This window comes from Tachypleus tridentatus, chromosome 11 (genome assembly GCF_004210375.1).
Source record: "Tachypleus tridentatus isolate NWPU-2018 chromosome 11, ASM421037v1, whole genome shotgun sequence".
Classification (NCBI taxonomy): domain Eukaryota; kingdom Metazoa; phylum Arthropoda; class Merostomata; order Xiphosura; family Limulidae; genus Tachypleus; species Tachypleus tridentatus.
Genome location: NC_134835.1, coordinates 101,082,473 through 101,105,435, shown reverse-complemented (window position 1 = coordinate 101,105,435; position 22,963 = coordinate 101,082,473). Strand labels below are relative to the sequence as shown.

General features: G+C 34.5%; 1 long non-coding RNA gene across 4 annotated transcripts in view; it reads left to right on the top strand.

Annotated features, from left to right (window-relative positions):
• LOC143232897 (uncharacterized) overlaps positions 1-22,963 on the top strand; it is a 61,580-nt gene that overhangs the window by 31,567 nt on the left and 7,050 nt on the right. The window contains exon 1 of one of the 4 annotated variants that reach the window (XR_013017855.1): positions 10,310-10,769. The exons of the other annotated variants lie outside the window; for them this stretch is intronic. This is a non-coding gene — a long non-coding RNA (uncharacterized LOC143232897). Of the gene's footprint in view, positions 1-10,309; positions 10,770-22,963 lie in introns of those variants that run through there. 4 annotated transcript variants of the gene reach the window in all.

Below are 22,963 nucleotides of genomic sequence, written 5' to 3'. Positions count from 1 at the left end.
GGATAAAATAGCGAACGATTGCAAGTATTGTACGTTATGTTTTGTTTGAATAGAAAATACGATAGAAAATGCATTAGAGTTATGTGAATGTGATATTTAAGATACAATAATTGGTAAGATTCATATTTAAAACTTAAATTGGAAAATATTACGATGGGAGGTGTGGGAGAGTGGTTCAGGTGAGGTAATAGATATTCATTAGGATATTCTCCCTTAAGTTCGAATCCTACTGACTGCAAGTGCCTTCGTTTTGAATATCCTGAAGGAAGTAGAATCGTTTGCAATATTAATACTTTAGACAACATTCTACTATTTCAGTGAAGTGAAATTCTTTTTAACTGAATTCTTTGAATTCTTCTGGAGGACAGCGAAATGTATGAGAGAGAATATTTGTGACATATTATGGATAACGTTTCACATGTATCGTTATACTAAATCAGGTGTTGTTATTTTTACGACCTAACCTTTAAAGAAATGGACTCTAATAATTCTTATTATTTAAAGTGTTGGAACGTTTAGCAATTGCGTTATGGATATGCCTGGGAATTTTTATAGCGTGCGAGGTTTCGGCCACTAAGTTTGTCATTTTTAGTTCATTAGCTTCTCTACTTACATATTTAAAAATGTTGATTGTTTCCATTCGAAAAATAACAAAAAAGAGAAAGTAGGCGAAATTGGCACATGGAGAACGTTTCACAGTCGGAAGGAATCGAACCTTCATGTGAAAAACTGAAGGGATTTCATCGCTTTAACTACTCAGCCACAACTGCCGTTATTTACTCTCCAAAGTGAGCGTTAGTTCTCAGTGGGAAAATGAAAAAAAAATTGAATATGTTTATTTTACAAGTAATAAAATCAAGTGATATGTCATTTAACTAGGAAGTATTTGAAAAACTTTATTTTATTCTTTTGAGGACTGTTATGCACTGTATCAAAGGCACAGTTTTGCTATATAAAGAGATGGGTCGATTTCGTAACATTGAAGCATGTTAAAAGATACAAGTAGCATGATATCTTTATATTTTCTTGGGATATTATTGTAAGTGGGATTTAAATCTTCAATGATTCTTTATATATACATTATTTTTAATAATAAACGACTGGCCACTATAAATCTTTTTACACAAGTAAAATATTATTTCACAGTGATTTTCTTGTTGTTTTTTTCACAATATATTTCAAAACACGAATTTATCTGTAGTTTCGGTTATAATATGGTTTATAATATAGCTGTTAAATGACAAAACTCTCATGGATTAAAAGTGAAACAAATGATATAAAATGAGACAATAAATGAATGTGTAAGAATAAAAATAAGCATCAACGTGCCGAGCATTTCTTTTATTATCACATTCTCCATAATCCATTTATGATTTATAATCAATAAAGCAGTGACTATGAAAACAACTAAAATATTCTTAAAGTAAATATATTTCACTCGAGCTTCATGTATTAGAGGAACCTAAAGACTCTGTTTCCTTTTGTTACTTTACTGTGTTTTCCAGTCCTTAGAAGACAAGAAAGTTAGTATCATAAAACTTATTATACTTGTGTACACTACGTTGTGTCTCAATATTGTCGAAAGGACGCACATGATGTGTTCGCACGTTTGAAGCCTGTCGTTCAAGAATGGTTCATGATTCTTTATATATACATTATTTTTAATAATAAACGACATGTTTTACCTCGACATGTAGTGTATACGATAATAACAATTTTATATTTATCTCAATACTATTCTTTACACAAAGTTTGGTTACTATGCATCATCTTTACTCAGAATAATCTTAGTATCGATATAAAATACATTTTAACGATTATTTTCACCCAATGTTAAAAACCTTAAATTCTCGAATAATTTAGGCTATAAACAGCTTCTGTTTTTAAAGATATATAATTTTAAATATAATGCAAGTTCACATGGTATAGAAAAGAAAATTTAAATTATTTACAAGTATTAAAACAAAACCCGATCCAAAAACAATTTCTAAGTCAGTGTAATATAAACCATGTAATATGTTTTAATAAACATTAGTGAAGAAATAAACTTTGCATATTATTTGATATCGTTATTGTGAATTAAAGAACCAAGAAGTAGATATACAAATATATTTGTTGATTTTGTATAATTACTATCATGAATTTGTCAAATCCTTTGTCATTACAACAGATCTTCTCATACATAAAATTCTTTCTGATTTTATTTTTTCAAAAGATAAAACGAGGAAAAACTGCAGGAGTCGATAAAATGGTGAATTATAATTGTAATGTAGTTTATAGTAGAGATAACTGTTATGAAACAATATTCATATTTTGCTATTTTTGTATCTCAATAAGCAGATTCTGATTAACCATACATCTAAATGAAGTTATTCTCCTTCTAGTATTTTGTTAATAGAATGCTCACAAGTAAGAACACATTTTTACCTTGTAAGTATTCGTAAAAAATGGCTCATAGATATCTGAAAACATTGACGTCTTCGTGTAAAACCTTGTTTTCATTGTTTTATATTACAAAAATTAAGGTTTTGAACGTGACCTCAAAGTGTTGACATATTATTGAAATCCCAACACTGTTTAACAATATAAGAATTGTTCTAGACTGAAAAAGAAGGTGTTTCTAAACATAACGGTAAGCAGAACACGTTTCTACAGTCACCGTTTTTAAAACACAATAAATATAATTTATCTTTATTCGCTTGTCTTTGAGGTGAATGACGACCCTAAATGTTATTGTCGGCTACTCAAATACTACTATTTTGTTGTAAACGTCTGATTAACTAGTTTCCAGGGTTGTGATATTAAAAAAGCCTGAGTTATCTATTGAACGAAGAACATACTTAGTTTGGAAGGTTGGCAGCATTCATGAGTCATTAGTGCATTCAGTCATCTTTAATATTATTTTATAATACCATTTACTAATATTTAAAATAGTTTAACTAGGCTTTTACCATTTAAGAATTTTATTAATGATGTGTACTGATTTACAAGCAACGAGAGCCGAAGTAATCTGCACTTGGCATCTCTAAGGGAAACACAACTGACATCTCCATTACCAACCAACTCGCAACTACTCTAAGTAATTCATGATATATCGCTCTTTCATGTGGAATTCCACAACAGTCCATAAATGTGGAGCATTTTGTCTTGGGGGACGGGAGGGTGCGAAAGGTAAAAAGAAGCGAACCATGGGACCTCTGGCAATCATACGATTTATTCTCGTTGTGAAATACTCGTTCATGTATGTGAAGAAGCAGATATTATATAAAACCATATTATATGAAATAGATAATCTAAATAAAGTGAAAGTTTAAAAAATCAATGTACTTTTAAAAATACACAAATAAGTTCTGTACGAATTAATAAAGCCGTTGCGTGGTCTAGCTACCAAAAGTAAAATCGCCGATTTAGTCATTCACAAACTATCAGCAAAGGTAGTGGATTCTTTATAATATAACAAACAAGCCTAATACTTGATTAGGAGCTGGCGTTATTGTTAACGAATGGTTCTCCACCCAGTGATCTACATGGAGAACTCCATAGAAAGTTGCACTCTGAAGAAGAGATAATAATGAAGACGTTAGTTTTTCTCTCCTAAAAGTTGTAAGAAATGTACATATTCTCTGAAATCAATAATCAGAGCTGAAATATTTTAAAGGAATTATAACTCCGTGAATAGCGTTAAGCAAGATGAGAGACTGGATTACATGTTTGTTTCTTAGAAAGCTGGACTGCTTATGTTTCTTATTAATTCACAAGAATTAACTAGCATTGTGATGTCTGGATATAGGTAAATTTTCACTACAGGTAATGGGTGTAGAAGAGAAATATGTTTAAACACACCACTCATATAATATACACCACGACATTATATGTGAACCATTCGTACTCTTTCGTCGTTCGCTGGCACAGCGGAAAATCTGCAGATTTAAAACACTACAATGAGGGGTAGTAAATTTAGTAGATAACCCAATGTGGCTTTGCTGTAAGAAAACCAACAACCTAACCTTTTACAATTTTTGTGATAATTTACTGATGACAGGACGAATTAAATACAAATTGTATTTTTCAGTAACGTTTAGTGAATCACAACATTTATTGGATTAAAAATTAATATTTTAAACATACTGTAGAATGGTGTAATGCATAAAAGTAAGTTGGTAGTAATTACGACAGAAAGTGTTCGTGCTCCTGCGTCCCGAGTAGTTTTTCACGTATAAATTAAAAAGTATCATGAATAGGCTAAGAGCTGTATAATATATTATATTTATTATACTAACACACATCTAAATAAATTTTTATGTAAATTAAACGACAAATAACTGTTTATAAACAAATAACGAAAAATTGGAGGAGCAGAAAGTGTTCGTACATTTCAGGACGTGTGAAAAAAACTGATATTCCCGTAAAAATTGTGTTTAGTTTGGCGAATAAACTACATTATACCATTCCAGAACTGGACACTGGGTTCATAATTATTGGAATTTTGCCAGAAAGAAAATTACTTCCGGCAATTTAGCGCCGTCTTCGTCATTACCTGCTTGGTCATCATGGCGAACAGGAAACAGTTGTCCAGTGATTTAAAAAACCGAATTATTGTAAAATATAAGTCTCGTGTGGCTCTATCTGGTATTGCTACACAGCTAAATCTACTGTTCAAAGCATAATTGCCATGTTTATGCTTACAGGATTAACTTCTAACCCCTTCGTTCTGAACGCCCCACCAAAATTCCAGAGAGAACCAAGAGGAAGGTTCTCAGAGAAGTTAGTAGAAACCCTCGATTAACACGTAATGACATACAGAAACTGGTAAGGGAAACTGTGGTTGAAGTAAGCACCTCTATCGATACGAACGTGTTACGTTCTTCTGGGTTCAAAGCATGCCGTCTTCGTAGAACTTCACATTTAAAGCTTGTTCATTTAGAAGCACGATTGAAATATGCAAGAAAGCATGTAGATAAACCCTTCACCTGTTGGAAAAGTATTCTTTGGTCAGACGAGAGTAAAATCGAGTTTTTCAACCAAAATGATGTTTGCTATATTTTCCGTAAGAAGGGGGAACGGAATCTTCCAAAGAACACGGAGCTGGCTCGTTTATGCTATGGGGTTCCATCAGCTCTTCTGGTGTAGGCAGCCTTCACCGCGTCAACGGAATCATGAAAAATGGAGAGTACGTTGATATATTAAGCACTTATGTTTTAAGAATGATGCTTGGAACTTGCGGCTTGGGATTCGTTGGATCTGCCAGCACGACAATGACCCTAAGCACACATCAAAATATGTGCAATCCTGGTTGCAGAAAAGCCATATAAGCATTATGGAGAGACCATCGTAGTCACCCGATGTCAACCCAATTACAAACGTTTGGCATGAGTTGTTTGTTTTTGTAATTTCGCACAAAGCTATTCGAGGGCTATCTGTGCTAGCCGTCCCTAATTTAGCAGTGTAAGACTAGAGGGAAGGCAGCTAGTCATCACCACCCACCGCCAACTCTTGGGCTACTCTTTTACCAACGAATAGTGGGATTAACCGTCACATTATAACACCCCCACGGCTGGGAGGGCGAGCATGTTTGGCGCGACTCGGGCGCGAACCCGCGGCCCTCGGATTGCGGGCATGAGTTGAAGACAAGGGTTCACCAGCGTCATTCGAAAAACTTGCAAGAGTTGGAGACCGTCTGTAAAGAAGAATGGAAGAAAATACCAGTCGATTACTGTAAAACGATCACGGAGGGCTATAAAAACAGATTGCACCATGTAATTCACCTGAAAGGTTACACAACTGACCATTAAAGTAGACGCACAAACACTTTCTGTCCCTCCTATGTTTGGTTATTTGTTTATGAACAGCTTATTTGTCCTTCAATTTACATAGAAATTTTATGTAGATGTGTGTTAGTATAATATTTATAATATAACCTACTTTCATTATTCTAATCATGATACTTTTTAAGTTACGAGGAAAAAACTATCCATGACGCAGGGGTACGAACACAAAACCAAGAAATTCCTACAAGTATAAGATTACTGTGTGATAAAATGTCAAAAAACAATACACTTCTACTGATGAAATAACTTGTAAAACTGAATCATTTCTCTGAAATTACCTTTGAATATTTAATCTTTTCTATCAAATTAAAAACTCATAAAAACTTCATAAATTCATAAAAATTTATATGAATACCTTAAAGTACTATCTATACAAAGTTAATAATGCTAGTATCAGATGGATTATTATTAAGATTCAATGTATTTCACATTCTTAATAGTTTGGCGTGAAAAATTCTATTTCCTTATTATATGAAAGATTCACTTAAGCCAACGTTGTAGTTTTGTCCTCTCATCATGTTTAGAGACATTTTCTTCTGCCCTCTTATAATACTTCATTCGCAGCTAGTAGTTAATGAGAATCACAATTTTCTGATAAAAAGTATCTTAAATATGCTATACACGTAAACACCAGTAAAACAGTAAAGTGTTAGATATAAGAAGTGAGCCCTAGGAAGTTTGTGATTTCTCATTTTTTCTCAAATATAGCTACATTACGATGAAGAGGTGTTTAAACTAATAATAATATGATAGTATACACTAACCAAACAATAAATATATTTCTCAGAAAGAGCACACTTTATGTTCTTAACACATAAAATGTAGGACAAATATCACTGGATCAAAGGTATGCATTTTTACATACTTTTTAATATCATGCATAGCTGTTAGAGTGGTAATTCGATTAGCCATTGTTGTTTTCTTCTCAATCAATTGACAAGAAATAATGGAACCTATGAACTACAGTTACCAACAATTCTTGTTATTCGTTTATCAACTGAAGAAGAGTTAGTTTAATTTGAATTATATTACGTCATGGACGAATATAGAATAATCTTCTATATTATACAATTCCGACAAAGTGCACAAAATAACCAATAAAGAGTGGTGTGGACACATTTGCAAATTTTAGAAAGTTTAGTTTGTTTGTAGTTATGCACAAAGCTTCACATTGTACTATCTATGCTCTATCCACCACAAGTGTCAAAACGTGTTTATTGTGTTGTTAGTAAGCAGACATTCCACTGTGCCACTGGAACGTTTTTAAACCTATTACATATGTAATAATAAAAGCTATGTGGAACGTTTTTTTATTCTATTGACAGAAATTTTATTTTCTGAATGAATAAAAGCTGTCATATAATTTATTGTTCATGAAAATAAACATTGAAAATTCAAAATATTATATAGAAATAAAGCTGTATACAATTAAAAATAAAAATATGCCTGAAACAAATTAAGTAGTCATAAAGTACACCTAAACATTTATATTTCAACATTGAAAAATCTTTCGTAAATAGTAAGTACAAAATCTGATCTCACTGTTCATCAAAGGTTATGTTTTCAAAGGAACTGCTGTAGTTAAATTGTTGCTGATAATGCTGTTCTTCATATCTATTTGTTTTATTTAATGTATTTCAAGCTGAATATACATATTACTTTTGTGAATTATAGTACATTTCCATTGATTTCTTAAAATTACCTCATTAAGTTCTATTTCCGTTTTTATGGTACAATTGAATCTTTGTTACCATTTATATAGTTTTGTATTTTCTTAACAACCTTAATCCATTGTCTCTTAATCTTTCGTTTTATCAGAAGTAAATTAAGAGATATAGGAGTGTTCTTTTGAATTAAAGAAAATTTGACATGAGCCACTAAGTTTCATTTCGTAATATCTAGTTGACTAGAATGGTGAAAGTGTCATGTTTAATTTGTAATCAAAGAAAGATAACAATGAATTTTAGAAAAGAAGAAATATAAAATTCGTTTAAGGAGATTACTCATTCCTGTCATAAACTTTTACTTTTTTCCATTGGTTGAAGTACGATATATAATTGTGGCACATTTTACCAGCTTATTGAGAAGCTCTTATAGGAAAGTAACATTTTGAAAACCAGCTTACTGCATTTTAATTAGAAAGAGAAAATAGTTTCTTCTTTTGACGTATAAAGAAAGTCCTAATATACGAATTTTAACCACAGGCATGTTATTTGAACATGCAACAAATATCTCTAGTGATTGAAAGAATGTTTTAATTCTATATTTAGGTTGCTTTGGGGACCAGCGAAGATGGAGTGGTTCCTCCTGAACAATACAAATATTCCAGAGCGATGGACCAACGTCATGGGGTCATTTCGACAACCCACGTTTTCTACCTCTGCCCCAACTCCCTGTGTGTGCACATAATTAATAACCCCAGGGCCACAGCAATTAATAGGGAGGGCATCATAACGATCTTAAGCCATGAAGTATGGTATGTACTTTAAATTTTATTAACCAATAGAATGTGGTACAACAAAAAATCAATAGCAAAAGTAGTTACAACAACAAATATAAACATATATATATATATACACCCACATATACAGATATACATATTATATGTATATATATATTTACAATAGAAGGTGTGCTATAGAGAACACTACACGTGAGATAATCTGTATTAGACTGGCTGAGAGAACGTTGGGTCATAGTTACTGTTTTGTACCAGAGAGGTGGATTACAAATCAATGGAAATGTACTATAATTCACAAAATAATATGCATATTCAGCTTGAAATACATTAAATAAAAGAAACAGAGTGAGGGACCTCATTATCAACAACAATGTAACAACAGCATTCCCATTGAAGACAAACTCTTTGAGAAACCGTGAGATAAAATTTCGTACTTACAAAACTCAGAAGTGGAATATTCAGAATAATAAACACAGGCTACATCATACCTCAACATGTATTTGGAAAATGTAAAGCTTAATAAATTTGACATGACTACAACTCTGCTGCTTTTAATTTGCTTTATAAATTTCTAATTAACACATATTGTATTGTATTTTTCTACTGCCCTAAATGTCCCTTTGATATTTATAATATTGTGCAGTTTTCTTTCCTTAATAATTATTCCATTACCTAGTATAATAAATATTCAGTTTTCGAATCTAGTACCATACTGATCTATTTTATTAATGTAGTGTAGCTAATTATATTTCTGTTCATTCACAAGACTTCTGTTGTGGTTACTCTTTAATTATGTTTCGCCTAGTTAATTCTATTTTCATTTTTTAACTTCAGAGCTTCGACTGTTTTTCTTTTCTCTGCAATGATGAAGAACAAACGTTACGACTACTTATAAACAACCTCTGAAAACATTACTCACACAATTATTTACAACTAACGTCAAATATTCAGAAAACCTTATTACCAATAAAACGAACACACGTGACACACCACAAATAAGATGAGAATTGAATCAAAGATAAAAAATGTCATCTTTAAGAAGTAAACTTATAATGTGAAAGTGACATGCGTCATCGATACCGTAACTGTATATCTAAATTTTATTATTGAAGGTATATCCGTTTATTCCTTTGTAATATTTTCCATTACTTGAATTTATCAATATAGATTTCCTTTTTTATCGATGGCTGAACGCAAATTCTAATGTTTATCAAAGGATTAAAACAAATTAAGAAAAATAAATAAAATAGAAAATTTATGAAAGATCTTTCAACATTGAAAAAAAAAAGTTAAAATATATTTTATGATTACTTATCTCGTTTTAAGCATATTTTAATTTTTTATTGAATACAGCTTTATTTCTATACAATATTTTGAGTTTTCAATGTTTATTTTCTTGAACAATAGATAACAATAAATTCTATGAAAGCTTTCATTCATTCAGAAAATAAAATTTCTGTCAATCAAATAAAAGGAACGTTACACATATCTCGTATAATTAAACAGCGTTCCAGGAGCACAGTGAAGTGTCTGCGTACTAACAACACAGATAAACAGGTTTTGATACTCGAGGTGGAGAGAGCATAGATAGTCCAACCTGAAGCTTTGTGCATAAATAAAAACAAACAAACTAAAAATTAGAAATGTGTCCACACCACTCCGTGTTAGTAATTTTGTGCACTTTAAATGAATTTTGGAATATAAAACATAGTTATTCATCCATGACGTCATCTAATTGGGGTGTTCGTGGAAGTCGACTTATCTATATTGTGTGTTTTCCTACTTATTTCTATTATTTGCAATATGATAAAATAGATACTTTTTGGTTATCATGTAACCAGCTCTTCTTAATTTTCCAAAAAATTAAGACTTTGCATTTTTTTCTTTCTCAATAAACTACACCTTACTTCATAACAGGAGGATGAATCGATATGTTGATTGCTATGAACTATACCGAACAGATTTAGTTCATAATAAAGACTGAACCAAAATACTGATTACCATTAGCAGTATCTGACAGGTTAACTTCATAACCGAATATCAAACCTAAATGTTGATTACAGGTAATGCTAAATCTTTTAATGACCTAGTTTATATAAACTACAATAATGGACTAGACCCAAACTGAAATACAAAATTTTTTAAAATATTATGCAGAATGTAACTTTGGAAGAAAGTTTTATTTGAGATCTGTCACGATAAAATATTTTTACAAACTTCCCAGATACCCAGAGTTACTAGCGCTTTACAACTTCTCGTACACTGGTGGCCGAGAAAAGAAATGAGGCAGCGAGAACACAATGAACTGAATGGCTTTCTCGTCTACAGACAGAAGCGTCTACTTATTCATGTCATTAATTTTCGTATAAAGAGTTGAAATCAAGCGTTAAAGATTTCAGCCCCTGTTTAAAATTACTTATAATTAGTGTGTGTTGAAGATCTCTGAATGACAGGAGTGAGAAGAACGAATAGATAAAGAGGTACGTTTAAGGATATATGTAAACAACTAAATAAACAGACAAATAACAAAATAGTGAAATCCCCCGAGTTTCCTTCATCATTCCTTATAATCTCATTTTATGATATGACCTTTCCACATTAATTGTAATTATGTTATTTAAAATACATCTTGTCTTTGGTTTGAGATGTGATAAAAATTAAGCCTAAAAGTGAGCTTTATTTTCATTTGCTTTTAATGGAAGCATGTGTCAGAAGAAGATATGACATGTAATGTGGATAAGAAAAAGAGAACAATTTACAAATGTTCATTAGTATACTCCCATGTCCTCCTAACAAAAAACAAATGTTTCAAGACATTTTCCTCAAAATCGTCAATTTATTCTTCATTTTAATACGTTTTTTGTTGCATAATATCTGTACTATTAGACTGGCATTTACTTATTTCACGATGTCAATTACATAAACTGCATGATCCTTCAAGGTTCCATGGTTCGCTTCTTTTTACCATTCGCCTTCTCTCTACCATCAAGAAAACATGTTCCATGTTTGTAGACTGTAGATGTGTTACACGTGCAATAGAGATATCTCACTGATTGGTTAGACTAACTACGGGCTGGTTGGGATGGGAAACGATTACCTGTCTTTCTTTTGGAGATGCCTGGTGCAGGTTACTTCGGATCATGTTGCGTTGCGCGTTAGTCAACACACATTAATAAAACTACGTATATTGTTTAAGACTAGTGAGACTTCTTTGAGTATCTTCTAAAAGAGTATTAAAGGTAACTGTAAGTTTTGGTGAGGAACGACTTTCGCCATCCTTCCGAATCATGTTTATTTTTCGTTCAATACGTAGGTCAGGCTTTATTAGTATCATGTTTCCGGAAAATAGTAAATCACAAGTGTATAACAAAGCAGTGCTATTTAAATAGCTGATAGTCACGTTTCCTTGTCAAAGCCATCAACTTCATCAAAGACAATCTTATAAAGATAAATTAAGATCATTATGTTTTAAAAACGGTAACTGAAAAAGAAAATGTATTCTTCATAAAATTGTATTGAAAAATGACAAACTTGAGTTTTGTTCCTATTATTATATTGTTTAACTGTTGTCAGGGCTTTTATTAATACGGTAAGATTCAGGGATCTCCTGCAAAATTTTAATTTTTGGGTTTAAAATGATAAAAAGCAAGATCTTTTGAAAGCAAATCAAAAAAGTTTAAATGAACACTCGTACAAATAATCTAGTGACATTTATCCATTGGATATTGGTCTGGTCGTAAAAGTACTTTAATTGCAACATAATATGTTCCTGAGACAAACACTTTAATTAATTAGTTGCTTAAGCAAATACCATGTTTATCACGAATACCTCAGTATTTTGAGCTACTCGTGAGTCATTTTTAGGAATACCAAGACGTTAAAAAATTTGTTCCCACCAGTTAGTATTCTGTAAATAAAGTGCTAGAAGGAGAATAGTTTTATATTGATGTATAGTTTATTAGAATATGCTTTAATCAGTTACTGAGATATAAAACTAGCAAAGTATGAATATTAATTCATGACAATTATTTCTCCTATAAACGTCGCTATAATAATAATTTACCTTTCTGTTGGCAACTCGAACTTCTTTTCGTTTTGTCATTGGACGAAAAAACTCAAAGTAGAATTTTTATTTGTTTGTTTGTTTTGGAATTTCGCACAAAGCTACTCGAGGGCTATCTGTGCTAGCCGTCCCTAATTTAGCAGTGTAAGACTAGAGGGAAGGCAGCTAGTCATCACCACCCACTGCCAACTCTTGGGCTACTCTTTTACCAACGAATAGTGGGATTAACCGTCACATTATAACACCCCACGGCTGAAAAAGCGAGCATGTTTGGCGCGACTGGGATGCAAACCCAAGACCCTCAGATTCCGAGTCGAGCTCCTTAACACGCTTGGCCATGCCGGGCCTCTCAAAGTAGAAAGGACTATGTATAAAATGACCCTTTGTAATTATAGTGGTTTTGCAAATTTCATGGTAATAATTATACAAATTGAATAAATATACTTATATGTTGAAATTTTGGTTGTTAAGAAGAATAAATTGATTTACAACCAGATAATATGATGACCTTCAATTGTTTTCTCGAGTGAGTAAAGGAGTTGAATGTGCTTAATTGTTAAACAAATTAACTCTCTTTTATTTACATGTCAAATGTTAGTATAAAAAACTTGTTTAATCACTAATTTCTGGCTGTTATAAACACGTTTTTTGCTAAATTACATTACCAGTAATACATTAAGAAAAATTGTGATTTATTTTCATATTTAGTTTACTTTGGGTACCCGGACTACGGAGCAATTTTAAGGAAACTCTTAGTGAGGATGTTGAATTTATATGTATAGTTTGCAGGTTGGTAGCTGTCCTAGCTAAAATTTAGGTGATAGATAAAAAGAAATATAAAGTATGGGAAATGACAGCAGGAGCTTAAGTTTTTACCTACAATAAAGGAATCAGCTCAGGTTAACAATGACATTCAGGAAATTAGAAACTGTAGTATTATGGGTTGAGGGTAGTGAAATTAATTGCAATGACCCCATTGATCAGCAAATTCAACCCTGTGAGTTGTACTGAAGAGGAGCTATTGGAGGGAGGAAAAGCAAAAGGAATAGAGAAGGAAATGAATGATGAACTTAAAGATGTTATAATTATAGATGATTCCTTGACACAAGTGCATAGAATAGTCTATGGTTTAAATAGGGAAAACAAGAATTAGGTTTTGCTACCCTGGGGCAATGGAGCAAGACATACTGCCAGAACAAGAGAGGACTGGCAATGATGCACTCTTCAGTTTATACGTGAATGCTGACAGCGTAACAAGTTGATAAAAGTATTTAAATATATTAAAATATCAGTTCTATCGATCGTACAAACTGCAGGTCGAAGCTTAACAACTTTATTTCAGCACTGAGACATTATACTTCTGCAAAATGTTTTACTTATTTTCTGATGAGGAATAGGGTGATGAAGTTTGCATCCTTCCACTTGTCGAAAAGGGCAACATGTTGTAAGTAAATATAACAGTTATATAAATGTCAGGGCAACATGTTTCAAGTAGGAATAACAGTTATATAAATGTTAGGGCAACATGTTGTATGTAGGTATAACAGTTATATAAATGTTAGGCAACATGCTGTAAGTAGGTATAACAATTATATAAATGTTAGGGCAACATGTTGCATGTAGGTATAACAGTTATATAAATGTTAGAGCAGCATGTTGTAAGCAAATATAACAACTATATAAATGTTATGCTAAAGAAATCTTTTGAATCACTATTTATTTTGGAATCATATCATTAACAGGATAATGTTCTGCCTATAATACATACATTTTAATAAAAATTATTTCCAACTGTCAAGAGAAGGTCTCATATTGTGTTAGAATAAGTATTGTATGAGTGGTAGATTGAAATAATAATCAGTGAGGTAGATTGAAATGTTTTTTATTTCATCACTTATACAGTATTTTTATGGGAAATTTATGGATAGGCATATATGAACAACGGAATTAATTCTAGTATATTATTTATATAGATGAGATATCTAACTGCCTAAGAAATTAAGATGTAGATTGTTTTATTCTCCAGTTTACTACTTTGCACCAAAATATGCTTGTTTCGGAATTTATCAACTCTCGTTACTGATCTCGTAGAATGTGTGAGATTTATATTTATATTTGTGTACAATAAAACATACACATGATGTCATATTTCTCTTCATCAATATCTTGTGAACTAACTTGTGAAAACTCAATGTAAGATTGACATTCACTTGTTAGATCACAAGATTACAAACCATGAAACTGTAATTTTCATAATGTACAACGTTTATGATATCTGTACATCACCACGAGGGAAAACTGATGCCAGGTTCATACTACATGCATGTGTACTCAAATTAAACATGATCATTCAGAAGGTAAGCTGTTATTTTAATGCAATTAAAAATTCAAAGATAAGCTGGACAATAGAAGGAATAATAAATGAATGCTAATAAAACCGTAACCAAATATAAAAACATAATTTATTATCTCACAGTGTTGATGTAGCCTCTTTCTTGTAACTTTATTGTACAAATTACATGGTTTTAATTTTGTCACGTGACAAAGTATGTATATCTTACATTAGATGTAAGACAATTATGGTAATGTACTCATGATGACTCAATCTTATACTTATTTTATTAATCCATATTCACAATGTTAAAACTTTAAGAAAACATAAATTTTTTATACTAAGCAATTATAGCCATATTTATATTCTCTGAGCACGTGTCTTGACTGTGTAAAAGGATCCGAGAATGGTATCTGTAATAATTAATTTAAACTCAGCTAAGCCAATACAAATTTAACAGGTGATTACACACTGTTCATTAACAAGTCCCAAAATTGTTTTATAGAAACAGCTGTTTAATATACATAAATTTTGTTCAACAATAACTGCTATTCAAGTTTGATAACAGCTGATTAGCATGTGTCATTTATGTTCAACAGGAACTGTTGCTCAGAAGTGGTACCAATTGTATGTGTAAAGTTTGTTAAACAAGAACTGATGTTGACATTTTGTACAAGCTGTTTAGTATGTCTCATATTTATTTAAAAAAACTGATGCTTAACTTGGTAGTGGCTGTTTAGCTTCTTAAGATTGTGCAACATGAAAAAAATATTTAAACTTGGTAAAAACTGTTTAACACATCAATAGACGTTAACCACCTGTTAACAGGATTAAACATAATGTATTTCTGTATCAGTTCCTGTTGAATTGTCAGAAACATGTTAGACTCAACATAGTTCAAGAGAAGCTAACATAAGAATACTAACTTGTCAATAAGTAGTTACAATGATATATATATAGAGATTCTTTTTCAACTCTCCTTTCATTAAACACAAAAGGTGTTAATATTACTTGTAAACCTGGGCCTGGCATGGCCTAGCGCGTTAAGGTGTGCTCTTCGTAATCTGAGGGTCGCGGGTTCGCGCCAAACATGCTCGCCCTTCCAGCCGTGGGGGTGTTATAATGTGACGGTCAATCCCACTACTCGTTGGTAAAAGAGTTGGCGGTGGGTGGTGATGACTAGCTGCCTTCCCTCTAGTCTTACACTGCTAAAATTAGGGACGGCTAGCACAGATAGCCCTCGAGTAGCTATGTGCGAAATTCCAAAAACCAAACCAAACTACTTGTAAACCACTGTTAGCTATATAACTTAAATGATTTTGTTCTTTATGTTTAAAAAATCTGAACATTAATGAATGATGATTTTGTTTATTAGTGTAATGTTTTTCCAATTATCTGATGTTTTGAACACAGGGTGAGATCTTTCCATTTCATTTGTTTGAAGGTGTTTTATTTTATTTGCAATGTATGTTTCTTTCAAGTGCTAATTAAAACATCCCTTTACAATTTATAAAATAACTACTGTAGATAACATTACATTATAGATTTCAAGAAACTTACCATTAGGGGACTACAATATTGTTAATATAAAGTTATTAATAATAAAAATTCAATTATAATAAATAAGTTATTACAAGTAAAACACACATCAACACAACCCACATTTCATCATCCTAAACATCTTTCTACAGTTCTACATACATCTTTTATCCTCACATTGTTCTTCTACTATTTCCTCATCCTCTGTTAAACCTTGTAAGGGATCTGTATCAGGTTTGGTTTCATACCTTTTGAAATCAAATAGGTAGCATCAAATCTGCTCACATTACAGAAAGAAACAAACAGTTCATATTAGACATTATCAAAAGAAAAAAGATTCAAAATTGTAATTTAGCTTCATAAAATTTCCATTCTTGTTTGCACTTTGATGGATAGAAAGCTTACAAAAACGCACACCTAAAATAAATATATAATATTTACTTTCTTTAATAAGACCAAACTTTACTAACCTCTGATGAATATATATTTTGGATATGTACTACATACAAATTTAAGCATAATTCACAAGCTTATTTCAGATAAAGAATTCCAAACACTAATGAAGTGTTCTCTTTAGTAGAACAGAATATCACCTAGTCTTTACAGTTAATAGTCTCACTAAATTTTGATACATCTTTTCGGTAATTCAGGTCATGTTTTTTTGTTTGTTGTTGTTGTTTTTTTACAAGAAATACAAAAACAGTTAAGTGAAGATACTGAATAACAATATTAACAGAAAATAACTTCTGTCTTTTACAACCAGCTGTTCCAGCAACTGATGTCATTATAACTATTAAATTCAATACATGTGTTCTCTGACACCCTTATACCATTTGAGTTACTAAGCACTGACCTTACTGACATATCTAATGTATGACAGTAATTTAACAGTTTGTAGTATAATAAAGTGTAATTATTTAGTGTCACTGTTATTTAAAATGGAACTGTAGATTGGTGGAATGAATAAAAGCCTTTATAAATGCTGACAACTAATAAAATACACAGTAATTCAAGAATAAATAATTAACACACTGATTGTATTTTATCTGTGAATCAGGTAGTTAATGCAATAAAGCATCATCTATCACATAATGAACCACAATGAAACAACCACCGATCTTTGTTCAAGAAAAGTTTGAGAAAATATACATGTAAACACATGTGTATACTAAGCATCCAATTAAGTAAACTGTACAACTTCCAAAATAAACAGAGAAGTAAAAACAGTTTTATAACTAATACAAATGCTACATTAAATATACAAATAGTAATAAAGTTTAAGGCAATGAATGATCAGTGGTCAAGAAATGACTTTCAGTTTTCTTTCAATAAAGTTTCAAGGTGTATTCCTCTTTCAGACATAAAATTCAGTACAATTATCCAAATTGGACATAGTATTATACATGTTCATTAAACATTTCTGTTTATGTTTTAATTATTAAAAACAAATGTTGAATGAAAAATGGAACCATTAATATCAAGTTCAAAGCATTCCTTAGCAAAATTCAAAGCACATATGCTAGAAAATAAGGAGAAAAAAAACTAAATTTTATGAAGAACCACAGGGCCACAACAAAGTTTAAGAGAGCCCACAGAGTAACTACAGTTCAAACCATTTGTACAAACAGGAGTAGAAAAATGCTTAGCAAAGAAAGGGTGTTACTTCTAATAAAGAGTATTCACCTTCTTCAAATGGCACAAAGAAAAATCACAGGTCAGGATAGTAATTAGCCTCAGAGGGACAAGCTGACAGCACCGTCATCTAATAACAGCCACATCTGATTGTAATAGTACCGATTTTCACATTGAAAAGCATGACACTCAAGATACAGCCCTCAGTTCAAGATTCCTTTTGGCTTTGACTTTGGACCTGCAAAGAATGAGCATGGACCCACTAAACACCAATGCAATTAGAAAGAGTGGAATACCCACAAAAGATATTCCAGGCCTGTTTCAGAGTCTTTCATGTCTGCTAGCAGGCAGGAAACCACCATGGAAAACAAGTTGAGGTTCTGAGTGTATAACAAACAGCTGCTAAAATGATACAATTAGCTGTTTTCTCCACCAAATCATTAATAGCTGGAAGATTAAAAACAGCAGGACCAGTTTTGGGCCATTTAACATTGTGGCACTCAGGTTGGATGACACTGACCACACCCAGTCTCTCTCAAAATGATAGGAATATTATCACTGTCCAGTGTCACTGTAAACCTTCCAAGAAAAAAAGAGAAACAGAAAAAATGAAAGGGAACAGACAGATAGATCATAAGCAGTAAAAGACTGACTAGATGCATGAAAACAGATAAAAGAACCACCGCTGATTAAGAGACAAGTTATGATCTACGAGTTTATGCTAAATGGAACAACTCCTGCCATCAATATCAGCACCACCCCAAAGAAGACTGTGTCAAGTCTCCCAAGACAAAAAATAAAGGTAGCCACAGTTCTATAACAGCATCAAAGTTTAAAGTTCCTCCATGATATAAGTAGAGAGAACAACCAGTGATGGTACAACACAAGAAGATATTGATAGCTACAGCCTCCAAGTGTATACTGAGTGGCACATACAAGGTGGGTCCTTGCTGGTCAACCAGCAATGCCATTCCTCTACGAACTTATCCATCACACAACCTGTTATTTCAACATAAAGAAAACTGCCAAAAGGTGACCCCCTCGGTGTGGATTTCTGTACGTGGTCAGGGGACCTCCCAGGGAAGGTTCTGTTCTGTCTGGTTACCTTCTCTGGGATCTAAACATCCACCCACGTGTTTGCCGTGCGTGGCGACCCGTGAAGGGGAGGAGAAGATCCTGGTGGTTGAGGGGCCCAATCCTAACACACCACTTTGGCCTCGAATTCCTGTAGACGGGCGACCTTTGGGTAGCCTCCCTTGGGTCAATCGGCTGGTCCACTTGGGCTAGAGTCAACCAAGTACCGGTGTTGGAAGTTCTCAATGGGTGTTGTGGACATTGTGCCTGATGCTGGTGTTTGGGTATAGTGCTCACGAAACCCTGGCGTTGCTGCATTGTCCTTGCATGACTTTGTAGTGGGTCCCCTTGTAGGACTCCATGGTGGGTGGGGTCAGTGGGTACCGAAATTTTTTCCTTTTCCTATGGATCCTCCAAAAAATTTAAATAAAATTGTAAAAAAACAGTTAATGGGTAGCGACCACGTCTTGAATACTCAGAACAGCAATCTTCAACATCAGTAACACACGCATTACCTCATTTTCTTATATTACATTCTCTTTCGGAAAAACCTTTAGGGCAAATGTCCCCTTTTTTTATTCAAAAAGGACTAGAGGGACTTGCTGGCTCTCCAAAGTCAGTAAAGAAACTTCGATTTGGTGACATATTGGTTGAAACATCCACATCCCAACACAGTGAACTCCTCTTGAATTCAAAGGCAACTGGGGATATACCTATTGAGGTTACACCCCATGCTATCTTGAATTCTTCACGAAGAGTTATTGTTGAAAGGGATTTGAAGAGCGTTCCCGAGTCAGAGATTCTCGCTGGTCTCTCCACTGAAGGAGTTTCTGCAGTGAGGTGCATCTCCACTTGCAAAGATGGAGTTACACTGCCAACAAATACCCTCGTTTTAACATTTACTTCACCACGTGCACCTGCCACCATCAAGGCAGGTTATCTCATTTGCAGGGTTTGGCCATACATACCAAACCTTCTTCGATGTTTCCAATGTCACTCAAAGATTTGGCCACTCAAAGACATCTTGTCGTGGTTCCCTGACATGTGCTCGTTGTGGAGGCAAGGACCACAATGCCTATGACTGTGACATGAACCCACATTGCGTAAACTGCAATGGTTCTCACCCCTCTTACTTTCATTCTTGCCCAAAATGGTTGGAGGAAAAAGAGGTGCAGCGTTTGAAAACGACACATAACATTAGTTATCCTGAGGCTCGGAAATTGCTGTCCACAACTCCATCTCGGACATATGCTGCTACACTTCATTCCACAACTACAGTGGGAGTGCAGACAGATCTCTCTGTGCCTCCAAGAGAATCGTTTTCAAAACAAATGAAAGGCCTTTTGACCTTCGTGGTTAAAAAGGTTGATGAATCGACTTCCACACCCATCTCTGTTCCTCCCATACCTTCCAACAAACCTCAAGATCCACGTCCTTCAGTTTCAAATACAGGCATTTCTTCTGATACATCTTTTTCTCCCACCACAAGAGACAAAAGAATTATTCGTTCGCGTCGTCAGTCACTGGATTCCCCTTCAGTAACAAAAAACCTGCCCACCCGACCCAGAGCAGGATCCATGGAGGTTGATAGACCTCCTCCGACTAAAGACAGTAAAGGAAAAAAGACGTGGTCGTAAATCGAAGGGTTCTCCAGCCACTTCACCTACCCGTTCTTAAAAATGGCCACCTTGATACAATGGAACTGTCGAGGTTTACGTTCTAATCTGGATGATATCAAAACGCTGATTGCTTCCTACCATCCTGTTTGTCTTTCTTTACAAGAAACATTTCTCAAAACTGCTGATACTGTCTCCATTCGGCAGTTTTCTCTGTACAGAAATGACAGGTTGTGTGATGGTCGAGTACATGGAGGGGTGGCACTGTTGGCTGATCAACACGAGCCCACCCTGTCTTTGTCACTCAACACACCCTTGGAGGCTGTAGCCATCCGTGTTTCCTTGGGTCATACCATCACTGTTTGTTCTCTGTACCTGTCCCCTGGAGAGACATATGATCAATCAGATCTTGATGCTCTCTTTGAACAGTTGCCATCTCCATTTCTAATCCTAGGGGATTTTAATGGACATCATCCCTCTCTGGGGAAGTGCTATTATTGATGGGAGGGGCCGATCTGTAGAGCGGATGCTCTCTGATCACAAGCTTTCTCTTTTCAATACTGGTTCTTCCACTTACTTTCATGCACCTAGTCAGTCCTTTACCGCTAGTGATCTCTCAGTTTGCTCCCCTTCATTATTCTCCCATTTTCATGGAGGGTTGACAGTAATCCACTTGGCAGTGATCATTTTCCGATCCTTTTGAGAGAGACTGGCGTGGTCGATGCCACCCTACCCACGTGCCCGGTGGAAGCTGGATCAGGCAGACTGGTCCACTTTCACTGCTCGCCGAACTTAATCCTGCCATCGTAAATCAGCCATCAATAGACGACTGTGCAGCAGCGGTAACTGACTGTATTACACATGCAGCTGCTCAGTGTATTCCTAAAACCTCGACATGTTTTCCACGATATCCTCGTCCGTGGTGGAATCCTGCTTGCCACTTAGCATGGAAGGCTCAAAAGCGGGCCTGGGATACTTTTAAGTAGATATCCCACACTTTCAAACCGGTTGCTTTCCAACGGGCCCGTGCACATGCTATGTGGGTAAGACGTCAAAGCCAGAAGGAATCTTGGATTAAGTTCACAACCAGCATATCTTCTACCACCAGTTCCAAGATCATATGGGACAGGATTGAAAGGTTAATGGGCACTACAATTCTGTCCCCTCTCGATCCTACTCTCTGATGGTCAGGAGGTGAATGATGTTCGGAACATCGCTAACGCTCTATGTGAAAGCTTTTGCCGGGTATCTAGCACTTCTGCTTGTTCCTCCACCTTTCTGGCCATCAAGACTCGGGCAGAGCGATCACCTCTTTCCTTTCGAACTGACTGTTTCTTTGACTATAATTGTCCCTTTACCCTGGTGGAACTAAAAATGGCCCTTCATCGGTCTGCCATTACGTCTGTTGGACCTGATGATATTCATTATGACATGCTGCACCATCTATCTCCTGCTTCTCTTGATGTCCATCTGATTGTTTTCAACTGGATCTGGCTGGAGAATGTTTTTCTGATGCCTGGCGCCAGGCTATTATTTTACCTTTCTCTAAGCCAGGGAAAGATCCCAAGATTCCTTCAAACTACCGTCCAATTGCTTTGACGAGCTGTCTCTGTAAGACATTAGAAAGGATGGTTAATGCTCGTCTTGTTTGGTTCCTTGAATCAAACAACATCCTCTCGCCCACCCAGTGTGGGTTCCGACGACAGCACTCCACCACAGATCACCTAATTCGTCTTGAAACATCTATCAGAGAAGCCTTTCTCAACCGCCAACATCTTGTATCAATATTCTTTGACATAGAGAAGGCTTACGACACAACATGGAGGTATGGCGTTTTCCGAGACCTTCATACATATGGGTTACGTGGCCATCTACCCATGTTTATTAAAAAAAATTTAATGGGCAGGAGATTCCAAGTTCGTGTGGGTTCGACACTTTCCCGTTCTTTTGTACAGGAACTTGGAGTCCCTCAAGGCTGTGTGTTGAGTGTCACACTTTTCAACATAAAGATGAATGCCATCACTGAACAACTCCCTCTCACTGTTGCGAATGGACTGTATGTCGACGACTTTCACATCTCATGTCAGTCGTCAAACATGATATATATTGAGCGGCAACTACAAACTGCCCTCAATTGTGTACAGAAGTGGACTCTGGCGAACGGCTTTAATTTTTCTCTCTCCAAAACTGTATGCATGTACTTTTGCCATCGACGGGGTATTCACCCTGATCCTGAACTTCATATCGGTGAAGTTTTGCTGCCAGTGGTCCCGGAGACCAAGTTCTTGGGGCTTATCTTTGATCGTAAACTGACCTTTATACCACACTTAAAGCAGCTTCGGGTCAAATGCACAAGAGCACTGAACATCCTCCGTGTTCTCTCTTCTACCAATTGGGGGGCAGATCACTGTTCAATGT